The sequence below is a fragment of the Physella acuta genome, unplaced genomic scaffold (genome assembly GCF_028476545.2).
Source record: "Physella acuta isolate Inbredline_101_S28 unplaced genomic scaffold, ASM2847654v3 ptg000444l, whole genome shotgun sequence".
In the NCBI taxonomy this organism is placed as follows: domain Eukaryota; kingdom Metazoa; phylum Mollusca; class Gastropoda; family Physidae; genus Physella; species Physella acuta.
Genome location: NW_026731963.1, coordinates 43,606 through 70,739, shown reverse-complemented (window position 1 = coordinate 70,739; position 27,134 = coordinate 43,606). Strand labels below are relative to the sequence as shown.

The 27,134-nt window shown below is 38.3% G+C and overlaps 1 protein-coding gene across 1 annotated transcript in view; it reads left to right on the top strand.

Moving 5' to 3' along the window:
* LOC131943164 (secretin receptor-like) overlaps positions 1 to 27,134 on the top strand; it is a gene marked incomplete at its 3' end in the record, with an annotated part of 132,381 nt that overhangs the window by 64,805 nt on the left and 40,442 nt on the right. The window lies entirely within an intron of this gene.

Genomic DNA, 27,134 nt, shown 5'->3' with positions numbered 1-27,134 from the left:
TAACCGACAGTTTTCCCTAAAGGTCAAGCCATTGACCTAGGAGCATGCAAAAAATTAGCCAGATATACTGAGCTTAAGTACCCTAAAGTCTGCGTTGAAATGACCCTCTGTTTTTCCCATAAAATACAAAGATTATATAGGGAAATACAACTGGTCAGTTTTGACCGCTTTACGAAGTTTTCCCAGATATGCCGAGTTTTTTGTGACACCCCAAGGTGTTCTCCTACCACCTCACAAAAGTTCAAGGGGGGTCGTCGGAGGAATTTTTTTTTCGTAATAGAGCTCATATAAAGAGAATTTCACTCGCGGTCACTTTTTAGCCCTCTTCGAGGGCTTTGAGTGTAGCCGACAGTTTTCCCTAAAGGTCAAGCCATTGACCTAGGAGCATGCAAAAAATTAGCCAGATATACTGAGCTTAAGTACCCTAAAGTCTGCGTTGAAATGACCCTCTGTTTTTCCCATAAAATACAAAGATTATATAGGGAAATACAACTGGTCAGTTTTGACCCCTTTACGAAGTTTTCCCAGATATGCCGAGTTTTTTGTGAAACCCCAAGGCGTTCTCCTACCACCTCACAAAATTTCAAGGGGGGTCGTCGGAGGAATTTTTTTTTCGTAATAGAGCTCATATAAAGAGAATTTCACTCGCGGTCACTTTTTAGCCCTCGTCGAGGGCTTTGAGTGTAACCGACAGTTTTCCCTAAAGGTCAAGCCATTGACCTAGGAGCATGCAAAAAATTAGCCAGATATACTGAGCTTAAGTACCCTAAAGTCTGCGTTGAAATGACCCTCTGTTTTTCCCATAAAATACAAAGATTATATAGGGAAATACGACTGGTCAGTTTTGACCCATTTCCCGATTTTTCCCGGACATGGCGAGTTTTTTGTGACACCCCAAGGTGTTCTCCTACCACCTCACAAAATTTCAAGGGGGGTCGTCGGAGGAATTTTTTTTTCGTAATAGAGCTCATATAAAGAGAATTTCACTCGCGGTCACTTTTTAGCCCTCTTCGAGGGCTTTGAGTGTAACCGACAGTTTTCCCTAAAGGTCAAGCCATTTACCTATAAGCATGCCAAAACTGAGCCAGATGTAAAGAGAGTAAGTGCCATAAAATCCGTTTTGAAATGACCCTCTGTTTTCCCCATAAAATACAAAGATTATATAGGGAAATACGACTGGTCAGTTTTGACCCATTTCCCGATTTTTCCCGGACATGGCGAGTTTTTTGTGACACCCCAAGGCGTTCTCCTACCACCTCACAAAATTTCAAGGGGGGTCGTCGGAAGAATTTTTTTTTCGTAATATAGCCCATATAAGGCGCCGGTCAGTCGAGGTCAGTTTTGACCCACTCTCCGTAGACTTTTTGCCGAACCGTCACCGGCCTTCGTGTTCTATCGCCATAAGGCACCTTCGTGCCAAATTTGACGCGCCTGCGGCGCCGGGAAGTGCCCTATCGGGCACCCGACCACTTTGCTTTATATATATAGATGTATATATTTATATATATATATATATATATATATATATATATATATATATATATATATATATATATCCCTAATCTTGAGGTTTTGTAAACTTGGGAAGTGTTTGGCTTAGTCATCAATTAACACACATTTTAATATTTAGTGAAAGCTTTTTTTAATGAAAATCATGTCAACGTCTTTGAGAAACATATTTCCAACAAGTAGAAAAGGAACAGAAGAAAAGAAACGCAACATCACACATTTTAGACGTCATTTAAAATCTGGTTTTTAGCTCACTCCTGTGATGTAAAAAAAAGTACTCATCTTAAATTACTAACGATTATCTCTTTTTCATTTGGCGTTAATTAATCATCAAATATATATGAATTTAACATCGTGTTCCATAAGACTTAAATAAATTCAAACTACCAATAACTCATCCCCCTTGTGACCAGTTGATCTTGGGGTCCAACCCATCCATCACTGAACAAATCAGTTTGACCGGAGTTCACCTACTCGGCCATTAACCTTTTGAGCCCTCGGATGAGTTTTCTTTTCTTCTGACGTCATCCATTGATTATATGCCTCGCGTTATCTTAAACGCCTTAATTTAAAACATTTAGATTGGAACACGACGTTTCATAAAGCAAATCATTTCTGGAGCTTACTTTTCATCATTGAGCCCTCGAGAGTCTAAAGTTTCGGGTGCTAATGTGTCATGATCTGGTTGTTAAAGGAGGGGAGTGGGGGGGGGAGGTCTTTAACCTTTCCTTTGATACAAGGCTGGGCACTCAACCAGTGTTTCTCCTAGACTTTTTTCTCCGGGGGGTGTGGATCTTTATATTATCGTGGGTGGGGGTGGACTACATTTTCCGTGGGGGGGGGGGAGCCACTGGTAAAAGTATGTTTTCTATATACATTCCATTTCGTTCGGGGGGGGGTAGACTTTCTTGAGGGGGAGGCAGAGCCCCCCCCCCCCTAGAAGAGATGCCTGGAAGAAACTCTGCACTCAACTGGTAGAGGGGGATTGCTTTTTTTTTACCACCCCTCTTACTGGGTATTTCCTGACATATTCCCCTGGGATTTAGATCCCAGTGGAATATAAAAACCCTTGTTTAAAAAAAAATTATCAACCAGTTTCTTCTTAATTGCCATAAATTTGATACTAGACTTAAGACAAAAATAATTGACATTTAACTAATTTAATGAGTTGTTTTCCAATTAACTCACCTCGCAAGAAAAGATTATATTTAGTGATGATTAAAATCCCATACTATGAAATTAGTTATGGCAGTCTTATTAAAATTTGTTAGTTGTTTCTGACCCGCACAAAATTAAAACGCTACTTTTAGCTAATTATTAAGACTGCAGTCATGACTACTGGTTCGAAGTTTTAATAGGGATTAAACAAAATTAATTGCTGCAAAGTTGGACAAACTTGGACTAATCTTTTTTCATGTTGACTAATTTAAAAATGATTACACATGTATTAAAAGCGCCTGTAAAACGCAATCATCATCTTTCAAGAATATTATTGCAATATAGATTTTATAAAACGCTGCGATATAGGAACGGTGTGATCGGACGATAGAGCGTGGAACTGCTAACCCGAAAGACTCAAGTTCGGATGCTGGAAAAAGTGACCGATATACGTCCCTGAGTTCACTCAGCTCTAATGGGTACCTGACTCACGTTTGGGAAAGTTAAGGCGGCTAGACATAAAACTAACCACATTATCTCTTAATATGCTGTGGTCAAAGGAACACAAGAACTCTACTTCCTCTGCCATAATGACTTCCAGTTCTGAAAGTGAAACTTTATGCGGTATAATAACTATCCGCAAGGATTTTGTATCATCAATAGTATTAAAGTACACTATAAAGCCATTCCCAAGGATTTTGTATCATAAATTGTATAAAACCCTAAACTATTAAACTATCCGCAAGGATTTTCTATCATAAATTGTATCCGTTATCTCAGCACTGTTTGCCGTCTGCTCAATCACCAGCCTGGGACGAGTCAAGTCGTTTGGTGCAACAGATTTATGCGAGGAGGGGGGGGGGGGAGCTGTGAGATTTAGACGTGGAAGTGTCGGCTGACGTAGGGGATGGGGAGGGAGGAGATGGGGGGAGATCATAATGGACACTCAACAGAGGAGATTTTCCCTGAAAAAAAAAATTTGACTGGGTTTTGTTTTTTTATTTGTTGTTGTTGAAAGGAGACCCTGATCAAATGATTCAAAAACAAGAAACTAAGCTGTGTTGTTGAAGTCTGTACACGTCCCAGCCTTGGTCTTTGATGCTATGGTTACACTTTAAGATGATTTTTTTTAAAATAAAAGGTTCGACAAATTTTGTCGTAGATTTCGTCAAAAACGTAAGTCATCTAGCTAGTCCAATGGATGGTATGACTAAGACAGTAAAGTCGAGATGGAGATGTCCAAAAGTCCCGAGTTCGAACCCCAGGGCTACGAGAAATTGTAAGCTCGGGACAGCAACACATCTAGGAGAGACAACTCAAAATTCAAACTTCTTCTGCCTTGTAGATTGTTTTTGAATGGACAAAAGCTATGGAAGCAAAGCCAGAAAGAAAAGCAGGCTGAAATCGGTGTCAACGGACCATGTATGGTGCATAACAAGTTGACAAATAATAATTGTGTTGGAGGGAATCCCCTTTAATATTGTAGTTAAGAACGATGAAGAAGAAGGTCTGACAAGGCTTTGTTACCAAACCTGTACACTTACTTACAGTGTACAATGTGTACGTCCATTGGTTTCGTTTAGAGCATGCTTTTAGTTACTACCACCTACTTTATAGTCCCAGTCGTGTTCTGGTTAACGGGCTGTGGTCAAACCTTGTAGCTCAACATTGAACCTTTTTTATAGAGTTCATGCAAACTTTGAAGATAAGGACGCCTACGATATTCAAGCAAAAATATATCAATTTCATTTAGATTCGATGTGTTAAAAAAAATAAATAATTAATTTAGATATTTTTATATTTAGTAACAGGGGGTGGGAGATTACGGGATTACAAACTGGCTTATCGCTCGATAATCCAGTTGACGGAGATGAGTTGTTGGGTACATACGTTTCTCAGGAGTCCACGGGTATTTTTAAAGGAAAGATAATTGTTGTGTAGAGCTACAGATCAGGTTTAAAATTATTTTAATTGTATGCGGTGTCGACTTAATTAAAAACACATGGAAATGTATTAATTGTTTGTTAAAACTTAAATTTCGAATTATTTTTTTTTTAATTCCCTATTACTAATAAGTAAAACAAAACACAAGTATATACTTTTATAATAACAAGCTATTAAATGCACCTTTGAAATTTCTTTAAAGTAAAGCATATTAGCGACCCACATTGTTATTTCTAAACACAACAGTGTTATCCAAAAGTTGGTTAAAAAACAGTGGAGTTATTTTTTTCTTCTCAGTGACCTCTCAGAATAAGTAACGTAACACTTTCAACTCCCTCGCCCACTCACCCCCCCCTCCACCCACGCCCACACACGCCCACACACACATCAGGTGCAAAGTGTCACCCCATTGTCAGTGCTCACGCTGAACCTTGTGTCCACGTTCCAATGCCGTTTGAACCCCCCCCCCCCCCTCCACACACACACACGAGACGACCTTCACCTTTCAGTCATCGGCACCAAGATGAGCTCAAATAACAAGATTGGGCAAAGCCTTGCCGGTTTCGCATCGTGACAGATTCTCTCCCCTTGACCCATGTACCACACAAGGACATTCAATGATAGTTGACAGCGCCCCCCCCCTCCCCCCACCTTTTTTTTTGCTAGAGGTTCTTATGTTTTATCATGTAGCTCCATTTACATTTGTTTTTATAAGTAGGGTACCTTTTCGAACTAAATGGTCCATGGGATAGGTGAAGTAGAGTTAAACTATTTCAGTGAACTCAGAAAATGTAGTGATAGTGTGGTCAGCACTATGCCTTTACTTTCCTTAACATTATGTCTAGTACCCATCAGAGCAGGGTGGACTCAGGGACGTTCTAATAACATGAACTCTCGTTTCGAACTCGAGACTTTCGTGTTTGTAGTCGTATGCTCTACCACTCGACCCAAACCTTGTTCCGGACATACCATCACATTGTGTAGACGATAGGTGAATTGTTAAACCAAACATTTTTATCATATTTTCAATCAATGGTCATTATTTGATTCGTTACAGTTTTTATTTAATTACCCCTAGCACTGCTCATATCAAGTAGACTAACGCACGTGTATCTGAGATTTGGGATTAACTTGTCTGATAATGGATTATAAATTGTATCAACAAACGTTCAAATTAAGTTTATGTTCCAACGTTTATAACATTTAACACGATCTTATTTTAAAATGAATTTCAACTTTCTGACGACTAAATATTACCGCACAGGAACTCAGAATCTGATAACGTTAGAACCTCTAATGGACTCAACATTACCGTAACAAGCTTATTTACTTGACCTTAGCCCCAAGTCACTCCAGGACTAAATACTGAGATTTGTCTTGTTTGGTTCCTCGCTACACGGCAAACCAAAACAGCCGAGCGAGATTCGGACCATCCTGTTAGGGAACAGGGTGAAAAGTGTATCCGATTTTCAATGCGGGCGTCAAATTCAGGAAGAAAACTTCAAATATCTCCTAACTTACTTAGGTCTTCTGTCGTTTCCTGAGATTTGCCTCGTTTGTCGTAGCAAGCGAACAGAAATGTGTACTTTAGACGACAAAAGCCGTTAGACGACTGAGTGGTTTAGTGGTTACACCGTGCGTGGGAGGAGGGGGGGGTGGGAGGAGGGCGGGGGTGGGAAACGGGGATCAAGCTGTTACTTGAACAACTTGTTTGCACTAAACAAGACCACAGTGTCACTTGATGTGAAAGTTAAGAGATACTTTCTGCAGCCTAAATTATATTTTGTCAAATAAAACAGCAACACACACACATATCACACATACATATATATATATATATATATATATATATATATATATATATATATATATATATATATATATATATATATATATATATATTTTTTTTTTTTTTTATTTTTTTTTTTTTTTTTTTAAATACTTTTATTTGCAATTTTAAACAAGTACATCAACATCAAATTCTTACATAATTTCGAACATCAAATGAAAACGAAATAGTAATACAATATATTACAATATATTACAATAGTAATATTTCTTTCTTACTTGTAGCCTGCTTTCATTCATTTAAGATGGTTTACATATACATAGATTAGATGTAATACAAAACGTCTAAATATAAAGAAAAATTAAAAATTAAAAACCAACCTGAAACTGAAAATGCAAATGTGTAATTAAATGAAGATTCAAGGGATTTTTTTTCTCGGCGTGGTGGGCTGAGGGGACGAGGGGGGGAAAGGGGGAATTTGTGTTTTTTTTAAAAGTAGAGCTGAAATGAATTTGGGATTACAGAGAATTAAAATGATACAAATTTTAAGCAATCGGAAAAGTTATGTTATTACAATGAGACACGTAAAAGCAAACACTCTTCCCTTTCAAACATCTATATCTATACAGTCCTCGATTAGTTTTTTTTTCCTTTTTATTTTTTTATTGTTTTATTAATTCAAATGTTTTAAACATTTAAATCAGTAATAATTATTTATTTGATAGGTTTTACACAGCATCAAAGACATGAACATCAATTGCATATATAATAATCAAATGGAGAAAATAAAATGGCATAAGAACTAGACTAAAATAATGTGTGCAAACTAGGTTTCTCTTGACTGCTTAGTTTACTGTGCTTTGTCCTTAGCTGAGGAGTCAAAAGTTCACATTGTAGCCGCCCATGGACAGAAATAGAAACGACCGTGGTAGAAGTGTCTCTGCAGTACACATACTGATGTATCATTCCAAAACTTTCCATGACATAAAATTGACCCTTGGCAAAGAGGTCAAGCTACCTTGAAAAATCCGCCAGTCCGGTTGAGTGGGGGGAAGTGTGTGTGTGTGTGTGAGAGGGGGGTGAGGTGTGTATCTCTTTCTACCATTCAGGTTGTGCACTTTTAAAAACCTGGGAAACAGAAGACTGTTCTAATGTTAATTTACTTGAGGGCTGATCGAGTTATGTTTAGCTTGAGACTGTCGATATTAATTATGCATCTAGTTTATTTGCTTCTTCTGTAGTTCAAATGTTAGTTTCCTGTAAAAGTAGGATGTCAATATTGTGTTTATTTATTATGTTGTTTATATAATGTGTTTGTCCCTAGCCCCCCTTGTGTTCAATGTTGCCAGAGTTAGCATGAATTATTTGGGGTTTTCTTTCGAACATCTGTTTCTGGAGGGCTGGATGGTGGTGGTCTTTTAACGCCAAACTTTCCAGCCGCTGGTTTGCTATCCCGTTGGGCCCTGGTCACGACCCTTTGAGGTGGCTTTACTGTAGGTAATTGATTTTTACTTGAACTGATTGCTTGACTATATGACAGTTGACCTGATACCTTTGTTGCTGATATACTTTGTGAGCTTTTAATTTTCTTTAGCGGTTTCGTTATGTTTTCTGAACTAGTGTTATCTTGAAGAATATCATTTATTGTTTCGTCGACAGCCTCCACATTTTCTTGATTCCCATCTTTTTGAGACCCTGTTACTATGGAATTTCTGATCGCTATTGTCTCCATGGCTTCGGCCTCTATGGTGGTTTCTGTTACGCTTTCGTTAACTTGTTGTGATGCTGCAGTAGTATGATGTGCTTCAGTTTGGCCATCTACTCCAAAGGCATCTTCTACCTCTCTATGCCTTGCTTCTCTAAGCATTTCATTTTGTCTTTCTCTGTCAACATCATAACTGTCCCAATGCTTTAAGAAATTTCTATTGTTACTTAGATGCTCCCTAACTTCTTCTTTATCATTTGCATCCCAAGGCTCAATTGCCCTGTACTGTCCATCTACTAGCTTTAAATATATAAAGCTCAGTTCTGTAACGTGTGACAAAAAAGTTTGTCGTTGACACTTTTATGGATTTAAGTGTTAGATTTTTTATCGTGCTCAAAGTCTAAATTTACGAGTCAAAAAATTACCATTGAAAGTCTTTAAAAACAATTTTCATTTTATTTACTTAGAAGAATAATTTTCAATTATGAACACGACATAAAATTTTTAAAAAGTGTATCGACGTTTATAAAATTTCTAAAATTGTGTCGGAAATGTATTGACTGCACAGTTACTTCCCTTTAATAAAAAAAATTCTTAAGAAGAAAGAATTTACATTTTATTACTTTGTTTTTGGTGTTAAGAAAAAAAAATAATTACATAATTAGCGGGGATTGATTAAGTGCAATGTCGTTAGGTATTTTTAACACTGCCTTTTATTTATTCTATACACTGAACATACCGTTCAATAATTATTATTTTTTTTTTAAATCAATAACATTTAATAAGCCAGGTCCTACAAATCCTATACGTTTATTTCTTTCCATTTACGGATAAGCTTGGAGTATTATCATTTTTGTTCACTAAATTGAAACAGGCGCGTCCGCCGGCGCCCCTGCACGGTTCGATTTGGCACCCTGGGCTATCATGTGAGCGCTATGCTGCATAATTTTGTTTTGAACAGTGCGATAGACTATGGATAAGAAAGGTTACTATAGACTTTAAGTGAATCAAATCCGGGCGTCCTCCGGCACCCCGACAGGGTGCTATTTGGCGCCCCGGGCCTTCCGGTGTACGCTATGGTATCTACGTTCGCGTGAGTTCAAAAGACTATGAATAAGTTATGCACTATAGGCGTTTACTAAGTTCAATCAGGCGGTGACGTCATGGTGCGTCCTCTGGCGCCCAGACAGGGTGCTTTTTGGGGTCCCGGGCCTCCCGTGTTCGGTTTCGCGCCTACGTTCATTAAAGTGAGTGCAAAAGACTATGAATAAGTTGGGGTACTATAGTCGTTTATTAAGTTGAAGCAGGCGATTCAGCCCCGTGAGCACTTTGCGTTTATATTCGCGTTAGTGTTTTCTTTGTGTTTAGGTTGGGTTTGCGTTAGAGGTTGCGTTTTGATTTGGTTCGTTTTTGTTCTTTCTTTTTTCGTTTTCGTTTGTGTTTTATTTTCATTGGGTTTGTGTTTGTATTTGTGTTTGAGGTTGGTTTTGCGTTTGGATTTGGTTTGTTTTCGTTTTTTTTTTTGTGTGTTTTTTTCTTTGGGTTTGTGGTTGGTTTTGCGTTTGGATTTGGTTTGTTTTCGTTTGCTTTTTCGTTTGTGTTTTTTTCTTTGGGTTTGTATATGTGTTTGTGGTTGGTTTTGCGTTTGGATTTGGTTTGTTTTCGTTTGCTTTTTTCTTTGTGTTCGTATTGGTGTTTGTGGTTGTGGTTGGTTTGTTGTAAGTTTTTGTTTTCGTTTGTATTTGTAATTGTGTTAGCGTTATGATTGCGTTTTGTTGTTTTGGTTTTGGTTGGTTGTGGTTTGGGTGGGCAATGCCGGGTTTATGATGATTACTAAACACACAGGTGATGGTCTTTAACAGAAAGGTTTTTCCACAGAAGCCAGAGCAGGGCCTGGCCGGGACGGCTAGTATATATATATATATATATATATAGCCATATATCTATATATAGCCATATATCTACGCCTGTATATATAAGTATATAGGTATAGATATATAGGCATATATAAAGGCATATATAATATATAATATATATATATATATATATATATATATATATATATATATATATATATATATATATATATATAATATATATACCCCGTACGATGACAACATGTACTGTTTGACACAGCCCTTCGATCGTCACAGCACGTGCAAGCGCGCGAGACAATCTGATGACGTATCAATTCACGGGGCTCATCTAGTTCAATATACCGATCTCCTGGCGGGGCTTTGGGTTCACCAGCATACGACGGAGACACATGACAGCGAACATTACTGCAACGCCGCTGAATTTCTTTGCTGAGGAAAGCTGCGCAAATCACGCCTATTAAAATCTATTTTATGTAATTTCGTTTTAAAACGAGATTTTAAGTTTTTAAAGTAAAAACGTTGACTATTGGGAATAATTCAATTATATTTCTATTTTAGAAATTCTAGATAAGTGGGTTTTCTTTAACCTTGAACAGTAATTGAACATATTTCGCTTGGCTCTGCTGGATACATTGACAAGACGTTTGACAATTCAGCTCCACTGAACGAAATCTGAGTACTTAAACTCGACTGAAACGGGAAAACAATTTTTCACTTTGTTTACAGCATCAACCGGAAGTGAAAAAGACGTCTTGGCATTTTCTCAACAACCAAAACGTCTTATTATGACGTCAAAAAAGAAACGACAACGTTTTTATAAAATATTCTAACCAATGAAAAAAGACACCTGATGACAAACCAACCAATCCGGGATTACTCTCAATACAGACTACTGACAAAGTACTTTGGGGGGGGGGGGGCGGTAAACAAAATTACTTTTTCCCAGTTTCGCCAATACACCAGAGGCATAAAACAATCTAAGAAGGTTTGAGTGCTCGAGTTAAGAGTAATGGGCCCTTTCTCAGCCGCTCATTAGGTCCCCTGGTGAGACCCTTGCGTTACAGCGGGCTGCGAGATTTTTTTTTGGAAAGTTTTTCTTGGAGGCTAATCGAGACAGTCCGGAGTGGCTGAATACAATCGACGGGTTGATGAGTGGGGGAGACAACTCTGATTTTTTTTGGTGAGTTTTTGTTTTGTTTACATTGTTGGCTGTCACGTGATTTAAGTTGTTGACATTCAGAGAGCTCTGGAGTGTTCACTTCATGAAAACCTGGCCGTCTAGCGTTTTTAACAAAGCGCCAGACTTGGCCGTCTAGCATTTCAACGAAAGCTCCAGCCGAGCCGTCCACCTTAAGCAATCTACATGATGGTATATCACTACATCAAACCACTAACTTGGCCGTCTACATCATACTAATAAATTGGCCGTCTATCAACTTATCAAACCACCAACCTAGCCGTCTATCAACTTATCAAACCACCAACCTAGCCGTCTATCAACTTATCAAAACACCAACCTAGCCGTCTATCAACGTATCAAACCACCAACCTAGCCGTCTATCAACTTATCAAACCACCAACCTAGCCGTCTATCAACTTATCAAACCACCAACCTAGCCGTCTATCAACTTATCAAACCACCAACCTAGCCGTCTATCAACTTATCAAACCACCAACCTAGCCGTCTATCAACTTATCAAACCACCAACCTAGCCGTCTATCAACTTATCAAACCACCAACCTAGCCGTCTATCAACTTATCAAAACACCAACCTAGCCGTCTATCAACTTATCAAAACACCAACCTAGCCGTCTATCAACTTATCAAACCACCAACCTAGCCGTCTATCAACTTATCAAACCACCAACCTAGCCGTCTATCAACTTATCAAACCACCAACCTAGCCGTCTACATCAAACCACCAACCTAGCCGTCTACCATCATCAACCAATCAACCGCAGGGAATAAAGAAATTTTAAAATTATCTTCATCCTTGATTGGAAATACACAAAAAAACGACATCTTTGAATGTTTAAATAAAACGAATTCATTATCGGGTCAAAGGTCACTCACTGTGGACGTGCTGAGATCTAAAGACGCCACAGAGGGCGATATCGAGTACAGGGAACAAAATCATCCGCGGATCGATACCAATGACGGAAGTAGGAAACCGAAAGTCTAGACCCACCACCTCGTTAGTGACCCGGGGGTCCGTGCTTCATCAGCCAACCCGGACAATCGGGCGCCATTTTCCTTTTTTTGGGGTCTAGCATTGACCTTTATGAACGACAGATCGAGATCCAATTTCAACTCACGGATGCACTCATTAAGTGCCCGCTGCACTCATTAATAGCCGGTCACCTTTTCGTCGGGAAGGAATTTAACTCACCAGGAGAAGCTCGTGACTTTCCCCACGTGTTGTGCCGGAGGGAAAATGGCGGATAATTACCTTCTAATTATAGCAGACGAGAGTACAATTTCATTTTTGTTTAATGCAGTACACTGATGTTAAAAAACGCAGTTTAAAAAGTTGAAAGGGTGTACAATTTTTAGCCAAATATTATTTCGATTAGCTAATACACAAAAAACAAATAACAATACTTGTTGAATAAGAAGCAAAAAATAAATTTGAATATATTAAACAAAAATATATTTAACGTTTTTTAGTATTAATAAACATTTTACTGGATAAAAAAATAGCGTCGCTGTATCGTATGAATACGTTTCGTAAATTTTAATTGTTTTCGCTTCTATGTCAATTCTACGAATTCTAAAATAAAAGGGATAAAAGCTTGGTCGGTGTCATCCCACCCAGTAACTGAGGGTGTCACCATGTCCAATAACTGAGGGTGTCACCCCACCCATTAACTGAGGGTGTCACCCCACCCCTCTCTGATGATTTTGCATTTTTTCAACTAGATAAACAAAATTTTGACCGCACATTTACACCATTTTCGTTTTATTTGAAGGCACCCCTATTGGTGTCACCCCACAACGGTGTCACCCCACAATGGTGTCAACCTTTCGATGGTGTCGCCCCTCTAATTGTGTCACCCCCTAAATGTTGTCACCCCCTAAATGGTGTCACCCCCTCAATGGTGTCACCCCTCAATGGTGTCACCTTCTCAATGGTGTCACCCCCTAAATGGTGTCGCCCCTCTAATTGTGTCACCCCCTAAATGTTGTCACCCCCTAAATGGTGTCATCCCTTCAATGGTGTCACCCCTTTAATGGTGTCACCCCGTACTCACGGCACCCAACCTACGCCACCACGTGACGCTACTAACTCAAGCATGTGACCTAACTCAAAACCTAATACTAACCCTAACCTTATTCGGTTTTACTACGTTAGTTTTATTGGGTTACTGCTAATCCAAACATATCAAGCCACCCTATTTTTAAAGTCAAAATTATTTAGTTTTTGTGTAGTTTATTCTTTTTTTTAAAAATTGTACTAAAAACAAATTACCTTGTGTTGAGTAATTTGACTAAGAAACCCCCACAACACAATGGGAATACAATCACAGAGACATTCTTCCTGATGTCACAATCCCACAGAAGGAAAAAAAAAATCACGAAGTACAAGACGTTACAAAACATCTTTAAAACCGAGTCAGTCTTAATCTGTGATGACAGTTGTAGCTATTCGGACAGTTTAATGGTGGATAATTGGTGTAATCACCCAGGAAATCGACGCCACCAACATTCTTTAGGAGACCAGACTGCTGAGATACGGGGTTGTTGTTTTGTTTTTTAACAGATGTTTTGGTCGGTTTCGTATTGATCACTCGGGATGAGTTGTGGCCCTTGAGTTTTTGTACTTTTTCACGAGAGCTGTTTCTTAACTAGAGCTGTTTCTTAACTATAGCTGTAGCCCCAACTCTACTTTTAACTATAGCTGTAGCCCCAACTCTATTTTTAACTATAGCTGTAGCCCCAAATCTACTTTTAACTATAGATGTAGCCCCAACTCTACTTTTAAATATAGCTGTTTCCCCAACTCTACTTTTAAATATAGCTGTTTCCCCAACTCTACTTTTAAAGATATCAATTTCCCCTCTTTCAGCTATAGCTATTCCTTAACTTTTAACAATAGTTTTTTCGTCTACTTTTAATGATTGCGTATTTCAACAATAGCAATATTTCAACAATAGCTGTATTTTAACAACAGAAATATTTTAACGATAGTTTTTCCCCAGCCTTTAACAATAACTGCATGTCTCTTCAACCCCCCCCCCCCTTCTATAATACTTTTACCATTCGTTATGAGTGTCCCCGGTTTGTCGATGACTCAATTGTATGAATGGAAATATTTCTTATCTTATTGTAATTATCTCCCTCCACTTTACCCTGCTTATCTCCCCTTCAAATATTACCCTCCCTTATTTATACAAATGGTTTTCATGCTATTTCCCGAAGATTCCGTTTTCTTAAACATTTATTTCTTCCCACTAGTATATCTATTGTTTTGTTCCATTCCCGTTTTATTTTCTAATTAAACTATTTCACAATTTGTACAATCTACATTCAGTTTTCATAAACCAGCTTTTCAGATTTTCAAGCTATTTGATTTAAAAATTGCTAAAATAAACTATTTGAATTGCTTCTGTAATTTCCTCCAAGATATATTCCCTTGGGTATTCATGTAAGTCGGTTAATAAACTTAATAGTCAATTAACAAAAACCAGCAATATATTTTGATTTAGTAGCGTGTGGGTCTAATGACTCTAGTAAAGGAATAACACGTTCACAGAGGTATGCATGGTTTGTTTTTTATAAAAAAACATGTTGTTAAGAAAATTACAATTCTCCAGTGTGTGAGTGTGAAGAAGATGAATAACGCAGATGGAATTAAATATGTTCGCTATAAAATAAATCACAGTGTTTTGAATTGGGGTACTTATGTCGCAAGCCTATTTGACGGGTTCATTTGACATGGGACAATGTATGTTTTTCCAGTGGCCATTTCGAAGCTGTACAGTTTTTAATTAATTTATTTTTTAATGATTAATTAGCACAATAAAGTTCATTTATTAAATGTATTATGTGAGTGTCGGAATACATAGAGAACTCTGTGCTTCAATCCTCAAGAAGTCATTGTCTGATTGACACTCTAGGAAACATATTTCATGTTGTAAAAATAATCTCTGCAAGCTTGACGTAAGGCTGGATCAAAAATACACAGCAACCATCTTATTTTTTAAAGTTCCCACAATCCTTTTTCCATCCGAACTGAAAGTGTCGTCTTGACGTCAAAATGAAGGAAGAAAGCTCCAGAAAAAAAATCTCAAGGTCAACTTTAGCGTGCATCAGTTTTCACCATCCAAAGTACAGTTATCGAAATTCGGAAAGTTTCTACTAAACTAGGACAATGTTTTTTTATGTACTTGTTTACCTACTTTAAACAGTCAGCTATTGTTTGTGGCGTCGAAATAGGTTCTACAAGGAAAAAAATTCAAGATTTTGCTTCATAACTATTTTATTCGTTACTATCGCTAAATGGGTGAAGAATATTAAATTTGAAACGACTTGTAACTCTTGCGTTTTCCTAAAAAGCCTCAACCTCAACGCTGTTTTATTCTTACAAATGGTAACACCACTTACAATCTTTAAACTATAACAGGAAACAGAACATGAAAAAAATATAATTTTATTTTTACCTCAGTAAACAAAACATTGAAACAACAGACTTATTTTTTACCTCAGTAAACAAAACCTTGAAACAACAGACATGTTTTTACCTCACCTCAGTAGCGAATGTATGACTGTGTGGACTTTAATTTCTCTGATGGACAGTTTAAAGTACTTCAGACGTTCGAGGGGAAATTCCGTCGTGTTTTTTATTTCCTTACACTGTATCGTCCCTTTACGTCACTCGTCTAAAACCTCCAGCACTGCCAAAATATTGACTCAGTCTATATCTCAAGCGGAGTTTGTAAGAGCTCACACGTTGAGCTAGTGAAATTGTAATTGAAAAGCAAATTTCAAGTCGTCAGATTTAAACGCGGCGTTAAAGAGTGTTGACGTAGAACTGGAGCTACGCGTCAATGACGAGTACTGGGTATCGTAGAGTTGTTAAGTAAACAAACAGGCAGGAGGAGTATTGAAATATCGATATCCTAAATGGAATCGTACATATCGGGTCTTTTGATATGAACGTGGTACGTAAATTGTAAAGAATGCCACAGTGTGTGTTGTGGATGAACTAAGTGATGTGTTTGTTTCAATGTATGTTGATGTCAAACTAAGTGATGTTTGTGTTTGTCTATATTGATATCCCACTAAGTGATGTTTTTGTGTTTCAGTCTATATTGATGTCCAACTAAGTGATGTTTTTGTGTTTCAGTCTATATTGATGTCCAACTAAGTGATGTTTTTGTGTTTCAGTCTATATTGATATCCAACTAAGTGATGATTTTGTTTTGGTCTATCTTGATGTCCAATGAAGTGATGTTTTGGTTCTGCTGTACTTTGTTGACTTGGCTTGTATCGTATATAGCTGTGGTGACCTACTTCTGTCAGCCAAACCACTGACCATTGATACAAACAACACTGGACGGGTTTGTGGGTTTTCCCCGGGCAGATGACACTCAATAGTGGGGGATAGCAACCTATCTAGGAGAGACAACTCGTTAGCTGGGGACAGCAACCTATCTAGGAGAGACAACTCGTTAGCTGGGGACAGCAACCTATCTAGGAGAGACAACTCGTTAGCTGGGGACAGCAACCTATCTAGGAGAGACAACTCGTTAGCTGGGGACAGCAACCTATCTAGGAGAGACAACTCGTTAGCTGGGGACAGCAACCTATCTAGGAGAGACAACTCAATAGCTGGGGACAGCAACCCATCTAGGAGAGACAACTCCAAAATCAAACTGCTGTTAACTGCTGCCCTTTTTGTTCTTGGATGGACAAAGGATATGAAAGCTAATCCAGAAAGACAATCAAGTACAAATTAGACTAAATAATTCTTTATAATCGCGCATCCCCCCCCCCCCCGAAGTTTCATATTTACCCCACACCCGTACGCACACACACACACACACACACACACACACACCAATATCCGACGAGCACTATGACTTAGTGAAACCCTTAATTTGAATTTGATTAATCAACTAATCTAATGATACATGCCGACCTATCTAATGCGACGTGCTAAACTTGACAAATGTGCGACAGACCTACCAATCAAATATGACAAACCCCTGCATATTTTAAAAAGACAAACACTACAAAGTTAAATACTTACCCCTAACATGACCTCACAAGATCACCCCCCCTACCTCCCCTCACCATCACCGTGTTAGTTTAGCTAAGTGTGTACACTCCAAACTGTGTGATGAACTAATTACGTTTTTCAACCTTCACATCCTGGTGCGACAGAACGATTAAAGCTTTTAATTTACTCAATGGTTTCCGAGCATTTAAAGCTACACAACTTGTATTTTTTTATGTTCCATTAATCGGGTGAACAGGTTTTTAACTTGAGATTTGGTTGAATGATTTGGATAATTGCTAGTTGTTATGGCTTTGTGGGTGGATATTGTTGAGTGATTGCAATATAGTGGATGTGGATGAATGTTTGATATTATGGGTTGAATATTTTGTGCTGGTTGTTATAGTGGATAAGGATATGTTAGAAAATGTGAGTGGGTATTGATTTGTTATGATTGATGAAAATGTACACCTGTTTATCCGTAGGTGAGGGAAGTTGTATGTGTGTGTTGGTGTTAACGTTGATAATTGAGTGTGTGTGTGTGTAATTGATGGTAATTGTATGTATGTGTGTGTGGGGGGAAGGCATAAGTGATAATAGTTGTATATGGTTGGTTAGATGATGGTAGTTGTGTGTGTGGTTGTAGTTTTGTGTTGTTGTGAGTTGACGATAGTGGTTGTGTGTAGGTAAATGATGGCAATTGTGTGTGTGTGGAGGGGGTGTAGTTGTATATGTGTGGGTAGGTAATAGTAAATTTATGTGTGGGTGGGTGAGGGGAAGTTGTGGGGGGGGGGGGTAAATGATAGTAGTTGTATGTGTGGGGTGGGTGGTGGTAGTTGTATGTGTGGGGTGCGTGGTGGTAGTTGTATGTGTGGGGTGCGTGGTGGTAGTTGTATGTATGGGGTGCGTGGTGGTAGTTGTATGTGTGGGGGTGGGTGGTGGTAGTTGTATGGGTATGGGTGTGTCTCGTTACAAAGAGTTCCTTCTTCTTTCTGACTTTAGTCTGAGAGAAACTTAGCTCAATGAGCTAAGTAACTCTGTACATAGTGATGGTAGCATCAGTAGAGTGAAGACGTAATCAGTCCGCCACAACTTTGTAAATACACCCGTAATTTATTCCTCCCACTTCCCCTCTTCTCTTCTCTTCCCCCCCCCCCCCCCCCAAAAAAAAAAGAAAGTGTTATTCTCTTTAAGCTGTTTTCATGAAATAACTTTCTAAAAATCTTTTTTTTTCCTCTCAAATAATTAGATAATAACAAAAGCAATTACAGAAAAGTTTATTTGAATCGATAAACTATTGTAAGATTCCTTATTCATTATTAAAAATCTTTAAAATTATACTTTACGCCTCATTAGAAACTATGTTTTTTTTCAAGCGTTATGAAAGTTGTAAGCGAAATCGATGTTTGCTTTAAAAATAAATAATTTTTTTCAATTACGTCCAGGTTTAGCGTGCACGAATCACGAAGTTCAACCGCTGGAAAATGCACACAGCTAAATAATTCAACTTGAATAGAAAACCCGAATGTCCGGTTTTCCTTGTCCGGTTAACTTTTTCCGGCAACCACATCAAACAGAAACAATCAAAGACAGGGTGTTGTCGATACCAACTCTCGTGGTATCTTTATCAACACAATATCGATTTCACCCAAACGATTTTTCCTCATCAGAACGCGTCCGCCTGTTGCCCAGAAACAGGGGCGGCAACCGCGCCACAATCAAAAGAACATTGGAATAAATTGCGACAGAAACCGCGCGACGATTTCCGATCAAGTTTTCTTTCTTATCTTTCACCGTCCGGTTTATACAATCCTGAAAACACGGTCGTTTAGCACCCGGCATCCGGCGTCGTTGATGGCTGATTGTCGTGCTTGAAATGGATCAGTCATCTTATCTGACTGAATATGATATCAGGAAATGATTGATTAACCGGTGACTGCGGGACAAGGGGAAACAACTAGTAAGATTAGAGTTATCGCCATGGGGGATAACTTGCGCGGGATGTTTAAAAAGTAAATGTGAGATAGCTTGCAGAAATATTAAAAAGTATATGGGAGATACTATCGAAATATATTAAAAGTATATGGGAGATAGGCCTACTATCGAAATATATTAAAAGTATATGGGAGATACAATCGAAATATTTAAAAAGTAGATGGGAGATAACTAGCGGGATGTTTAGAAAAGTAGTGTCCTAGGTATAAGAAGACATTTTAATAAACTGCAGTCTCTAAATTAATAATCTCATATCTGTATAAATTATCTCTTAAAATATTATGTTCGCTAGATCTAATTTTGTGTATCCCAAACCAGATTGATAACACTCTTTAAATCAAATCTCTAACGAGGAGAAGAGATTGGGTTTAATGACCTAGGCGAGGAATTTAGAATTAAGTGTAAAACGGGTGTTATCATCATTAACATTATTATGTTATACTTTCTTTTAGATCCGGACAGTTGTTTTAGTAATTTATGTTCATTATACAAACTGTAAGAACACATTTTAAGTAAGCGAAAGTATTTTATTTGAAAGTTATACAGATTTTTAAAATGATTCAAACATTGCAAATATATTTTGTTAAAAATTTTTTTGGATTTTTGTATGAATAGATTACACCTCATATTTAAAACCCACTTTATTTCCTTTGTCTTAAAATAGATTTAAAAATGGATCTTTTAAAATTGTTTCCAACTCAAAATTTCATGCCGTCTTCCGTCATTAACTTTCCCATCCTCTGTACACTGCACAAAACTCGTACACACAAATGTTGGTTGTTGTCAGTTCACGATTTCTGTAATTGTTGTGACCTCTCATAAAACAACACATCTGTATGTCCTCTTTGAAAAAGTTTTAGTCCTTGAGCTGTGCCTTAATGAAGTAAAAAATGTGTTGTTTTTTCGTATGAAGGCGTAAATTTTCGACCTTGAGCTGTGCCTTAATGAAGTAAAAAAGATGGTGTTTTTTTTTTATTTTAGCTCTTAAACTTCTGGTTTTTTTTTTTTTTTTTGGTTTTTTTTTTTTTTGGGGGGGGGGGTTGTTAATAAAATACTACAATTTTAGACCGCTCCCCATCCACAATCGGAACTCACACATCCAAATATGCGGACAACCATAATAATTTAATCTACCTCTGAAAACTAACTTCCATGCATCAATCAATCAATCCCTTTTGGGGTCATAATTTTCGCTATCTGTCTCGATCCGCTTAAAAGTTTTTCAACGTAGTTCTTCCATACTTTCATTCAACAAAATATAAAGCGTAGGTGTGTGTACATTGCAATGCTAATAACTGAAATACGAATATATTTCATTCTTTTTTGTGAAGGCTGTTATCAAGTCTAATATATAAAGCTCAGTTCTGTATGTAAAGCATATGTTTGTCGTTGGTCTTGGATGGATTTAAGTGTTAGACAATTATCGTGCGCATTTGTCTAAATTTATGAGTTAAAAAATTACTATTGAAAGTGTTGGGAAATAATTTTCATTTTTCAAATTATAGTAATAATTGTCGGCATGTTCATTAAACACAAGTTTTAAAAAAATTTCATCTTTTACAACAATTCTAATTATGTCTTTATTTAGTCCGATAGCACTTACTTCCCTTTGATAAATTAGGAAAACACAATTACTTCCCTTTATAAAACCATTGCATTTTGTGGAAAAGAATTTACTTTTTAATTACTTTGTTTTGGTGTTGGGAAAAAAAATTACATAATTAGCGGGGATTGATCAAGTGCAAATGTTGTAGGTATTTTACGGATAAGCTTGGAGTATTATAATTGTTCATCAAATTGAAACAGGCGCGTTCGTTTAAGTGAGTGCAAAAGACTATGAATAAGTTGGGGTACTATAGTCGTTCATTAAGCTAAAACAGGCGATTCCGCCCCGGGCGTTTATGTTCGCGTTAGTGTTTTCTTTGTGTTTAGGTGGGTTTGCGTTAGTGGTTGCGTTTTGATTTGGTTCGTTTTTGTTCTTTCTTTTTTCGTTTTTGTTTGTGTTTTTTTTGTTTGGGTTTGTATTTGTGTTTTTGGTTGGTTTTGCGTTTGGATTTGGTTTGTTTTCGTTTGCTTTTTCGTTGTTTTTTTTTTGTTGGTATTGGTGTTTGTGGTTGGGTTTGTTGTTAGGTTTTTGTTTTCGTTTGCTTTTTTGTTTGTTTTTTCTTTCTGTTTGTATTGGTGTTTGTGGTTGTGGTTGGGTTTGTCTTAGGTTTTTGTTTTCGTTTGTATTTGTAATTGTGTTAGCGTTATGTTTGCGTTTTGTTGTTTTGGTTGGTTGTGGTTTGGGTGGGCAATGCCGGGTTTATGATGATTACTAAACACACAGGTAATGGTCTTTAACAGAAAGGTTTTTCACAGAAGCCAGAGCAGGGCCTGGCCGGGACGGCTAGTATTAAATAAAGTCTACAATGTTTTGTGACAAATGTAAAATAAAATGTTTTAAAAGTTGAAATATAGCATGATTTGTATTGATATTTCCACATATCTACGGAAACCTGATACTGAGTATAAAAAATGTATTTTTGTGGATTTAAAAAGCTGCAATGTATTTTGCTTCTGTAGTGTCAAGCAGCATTAGCAGTCGTAAAGCCACACTGAGTCCGTCACTCCCCCCACCCCTCTTATTATTGTTTCTCTTATTTGCTGTCTTTGCGCAGAGGTACTTGCTTTATAAATATAGATCTAGATGCACTTATTTAATTACTTGCGTAACTTGAGCTTTTAACATGAGTACTGCCGTTTAAATATAGCATACATTTTGTATAGCAAACAGAACGATTGTTTGTTGTAGCGTATATTATGTATTGAGATACATACTCTGTATGCGTATGTCATATGAAACTCGACCCCCCCCCCCCCTAGTCGACACACATCCACAAACGTCGACACTCCGGGACCCTCCCACCACACACACCTTTCTCTCTCCCTCCCCCCTTCCAACTCGCCCCAACCTTTGTGTGGATGTCATAGATGGATGACCCGTAGTGATGATCCCCGGATAAACGAGATTAGCCACCGTGTTATGGACACCATGAACTATTTGTATGGAACTATGGCCACCGTGTTACGGACACCATGAACTATTTGTATGAAACTATAGCCACCGTGTTACGGACACCATGAACTATTTGTATGAAACTATGGCTACCGTGTTACGGACACCATGAACTATTTGTATGAAACTATGGCCACCGTGTTACGGACACCATGAACTATTTGTATGGAACTATGGCCACTGTGTTACGGACACCATGAACTATTTGTATGGAACTATGGCCACCGTGTTACGGACACCATGAACTATTTGTATGAAACTATGGCCACCGTGTTACGGACACCATGAACTATTTGTATGGAACTATGGCCACTGTGTTACGGACACCATGAACTATTTGTATGGAACTATGGCCACTGTGTTACGGACACCATGAACTATTTGTATGGAACTATGGCCACCGTGTTACGGACACCATGAACTATTTGTATGGAACTATGGCCACCGTGTTACGGACACCCTGAACTATTTGTATGGAACTATGGCCACCGTGTTACGGACACCCTGAACTATTTGTATGGAACTATGGCCACTGTGTTACGGACACCATGAACTATTTGTATGGAACTATGGCCACTGTGTTACGGACACCCTGAACTATTTGTATGGAACTATGGCCACTGTGTTACGGACACCATGAACTATTTGTATGGAACTATGGCCACTGTGTTACGGACACCATGAACTATTTGTATGGAACTATGGCCACCGTGTTACGGACACCATGAACTATTTGTATGGAACTATGGCCACCGTGTTACGGACACCATGAACTATTTGTATGGAACTATGGCCACCGTGTTACGGACACCATGAACTATTTGTATGGAACTATGAGCTGACCGACCGCCGGTATATGGCCTCACTTTAGCATCACTTTACCCCCCCCCCCCCCGCCAGTAGCTGGCACTAGACCAGGCTCAGTGTGAGGCCCGGGGGGGAGGCCCGGAGGTTGGGGGGGGGCGCATGGGAAGAAGAACAGACATTGGGACGAAGTACTGACAATAAACTGTCTCATTCCCTTCGCGTCGTCTGGCAAACAATGTCCATCGACATTCGTACATGCATACATACATATACATCGTGTATAATCACTTTGCTGCATTATACATACATACATATTTCCTTAGCACTCTATGTAGAAACACCTAAACCAATTTAGAAAATTTAGAAACGAGTCGAGGCGTGGTTGAGGGAATATTTTATCACGCGGGCCAACTACAAATCTACATTTTTAATATCTCGTCAGATAAGCCCCACCACTAATGCAAAAAGTGCGCGCGCGAAAAGTTAAGCCCCGCCACTTTTTGCCACTTTCAATTTAATGCACGCACACAACCTGGAGGGTTAGGGTTCCGAAATACAGACCATTTCTTGCTAATTAATGACATTTCCCAATTTCACCTTCTTCAATTAAAAATTAAAGTACAAGTATCATATCTTTTTATAATCTTTTTCCATGTGGGGGGTTAACAAGTACATTATTCCTTACACCTTAGCACACTAGAAACTAAACAATATGATGTTATCGTTATGTTTAGTAAACGTCCTCTAAACTTTACTCATAATAAAACTAAACAATATAGATAATTGATACCGTTATGTTTACTAAACACCCCCTAAACTTTACTCACAATAAAACTAAACAATATAGATAATTGATACCGTTATGTTTACTAAACACCCTCTAAACCTTACTCACAATAAAACTAAACAATACAGAGAGTTGATACCGCTAGGTTTACTAAACACCCTCTAAACTTTACTCACGCGAGAAACCCAAACAAATCACCTGCGCGTCGCCAAGTTGTGAGCGGTGCCAGCCCAGCTGTCTTTGATGCTAATCTTCCCCTACCCTTTGTTAACTCTCATTAGCGTGACGCAGCTTATCCCTAGCTCTCGTATCACGTATTGCTTTCCGTCACTCTCAGCGCATGTTGCTCTATGCGCATGTTGCTCTATGCGCATGTTGCTCTATGCGCATGTTGCTCTATGCGCATGGTTCTATATGCGCATGTTGCTCTATGCGTATGTGGCTCTCTCTATTCGCAGGTTGCTCTATACGCATGTTGCTCTATACGCATGTTGCTCTCTGCGTATGTTGCTCACAGTGCATGTTGCACTCTACGTCTGAAATTGTTGACACTGTGTTACCTTGAACCCTACTACCTGAACATTTTTCTCCAGTGAGTAATCGGGATTTTATACTACTTTTTATAACCTAGCAGGTGGTTTTAGCTGATTATATTTTTAACATCAACACTTTAGTTTTACTCAAGGGGTGAAGCAGAAGACGAAAGAAAAAAATGGAATCCCAAAATTATGACAACATAAAATGTATCGGTGTATTTATTTATCTATTTAGTTGAGTGTGGGGGTGGTGCCGATACTACTAAACATGATTGTGGAGAGGGGGGGGGGGTATTTTTTATTTGATCTTCAGATTTCTAAACAACAAACATGTTACCTAACTACTGTTTCATTTGATTTCGTGGTCTCTATCACTCATATTACCACACAAATAGCCACTTGTTTAAATACCACAGGCTGTAAGTCATACAGAAGCGACCGTCCAGATAGAGTCTTTACAATCTAGTGTTGTGAAGTAGGGCTAGTTGCATTTAATAGCTGGACATTGGACGCGCTTTGTAAATGGGAAGACAAAGATAAAAGTACCAATCAGGACCAGGCGATTAATGGAGTGGCAACATCACCAGATAAGTTCTAGATTGTAACCTCCACATAAAGAGGAAAGTAGGTAGGACAAAACAAACGAGGAAAAGAAGAGTTGTCAGTGAAGCAGAAGCACCCGGAATGTCGTGGGCCTAACGTGGAGGAATCGCCCAGAACCGAGTACGATGGAGAGGTATGGTTGCGTCCCCTATGCTCTTCAATGAGTATACAGGAATGATGATGATAATGATTATGAAGATTATGATGATGATGATCGTTGAAGGAAAGCTGACCTTTTTCTGAGACCTTTTTTAACAAAACAAAGTGCCAAACCAGATAGAACTGGAACTTTCTTCCAATATCTATAGCTAACTGCTCAACGAACAATGCTAATCTATAGTGATGAGCTTCCTGCGAATTGCATTAAGTTTACTTTCGATTGACACTACTAGAAATCTTTGCAAAGACCTCAATATATATCCAGCCTCCATTATTTCTTATCATTTCACTTAGTATTTCAGCGAGTTTGTGCGGAAAAAAAGCCATTTTCTCTCATCCCTCCTGACAATCGTATTTCCGTTCAGAAATGGCGACAAATTGACGCACGCGTCTTCCCACTTATTTTAGCCATAGATCTACATTTCTAGGGAACGATCGGAAATACCCGTAATTCGGGAAAACCCGTTATCCCTGATAGCTGTGTGACGGGCCATAAAACTGGTTTCCGTTTAGGCAACTTCAAAATTGCGATCAGTGTAAGAATTTCGTTTCATCTGTGTAAACATTCCTGGTTTTTATTCTACAATTTTTTTTTTTTGAAGTTGTAGATTTTTATTTCTAAAGATCTTTGGTCTAAGCCTTTATCTTTTTTTTATATGAAAGCAAGCTAAGAACTTGATAAATTATAATCGATCTTTTCTGGATTCGATCACACGATAAAAATGAAATATGTTCGAGTCCTACTAGGAATTATTTTTTTTCCATGTAGGTTGCCTATATATGGTGTAACGCTTTCTCAGACGATCTATAAGCCATCTCTATCGTCACATATATTTACAACTTTTCTCTAAACAAAGTTCATATTTTGTTTGAGAGAATCACAACATAATTGTTACGACACAATTTTAAACTACCTCATATCCATTTGTCTTCCACCGTCATGAATTCCCGACCCCCCCCCCCTCCCCCCTCCCTCCACCCTTTGACAGAGTTTCTCCCAAACTTTTTTCTTCGGGGTGGGGGGGGGGGTGAAATTTCCGAGGGGGCGGAATAAAATTTCCAGGGGGCGGACATTGGTAAAAGTATATATTTTCTATAAATTCCATTTCGTTCGGGGTGGGGGGTGGGGGGGGGGGGGAGAGATGCCTGGAAGAAATTCTGTTGTCAGGGCATTGTATTGGGCATTCAGCCTCTTCAGGTCGTATTGATGTGTATTGTTAAATTGTTTTCTATTTGATCGTTATCTCACAAAGTCTCGAGTATCTAGTATGTTGAACTAAATATCTAGACACAACTTGCTTACGATTTATTTAAAACACAATATTTGGCTTAACAATCGTTTCTATTGAAGTTTTCATTAAGTAACACGCTATTTCCTAGTGCCTGATTTCTCTATAATCCTATTTTTAAGTCTATCATACTGTATAGTTGGTAGATGGTGTGTGGGGTGGGGGGGGGGGGGGGAGTTCAAAATCGTTAGTAAAACGATGTAAAGTTTTCGAGGTATTTGTTACATACGTTCACAACGGGAATAGGGCGTGTGATATAGTGTTATATGTGTGTTATATGTGTACGATCCATAAACATCTAATATCAACATACTGATGGGTTAATAGATTCTAGTTACCATTAACAATGTAAGAATCAAAATAAAAAAAATTCTCCCAATGTAAAGGGTCTACGTGCTCAAATCTTGGATTCTTATGTTAAGCCGCCTGTTAGAACAATGAAAACCCACCCCCAAAAAAACATGCTAATTTAAACTCTAAGCCCTCAACGTACTAATCCAAACATTAAACCGCCAAAGTACTTATCCACCCGATAAGCCCTCAACTTGCTAATCCAAACACTAAACCACCGTGCTAATCCAAACTCTAAACCCTCAACGTGCTAATCCAAACATTAATCCACCAACGTGCTAATCCAAACACTAACCCACCAACATGCTAATCCAAACACTAACCCACCAACATGCTAATCCAAACAC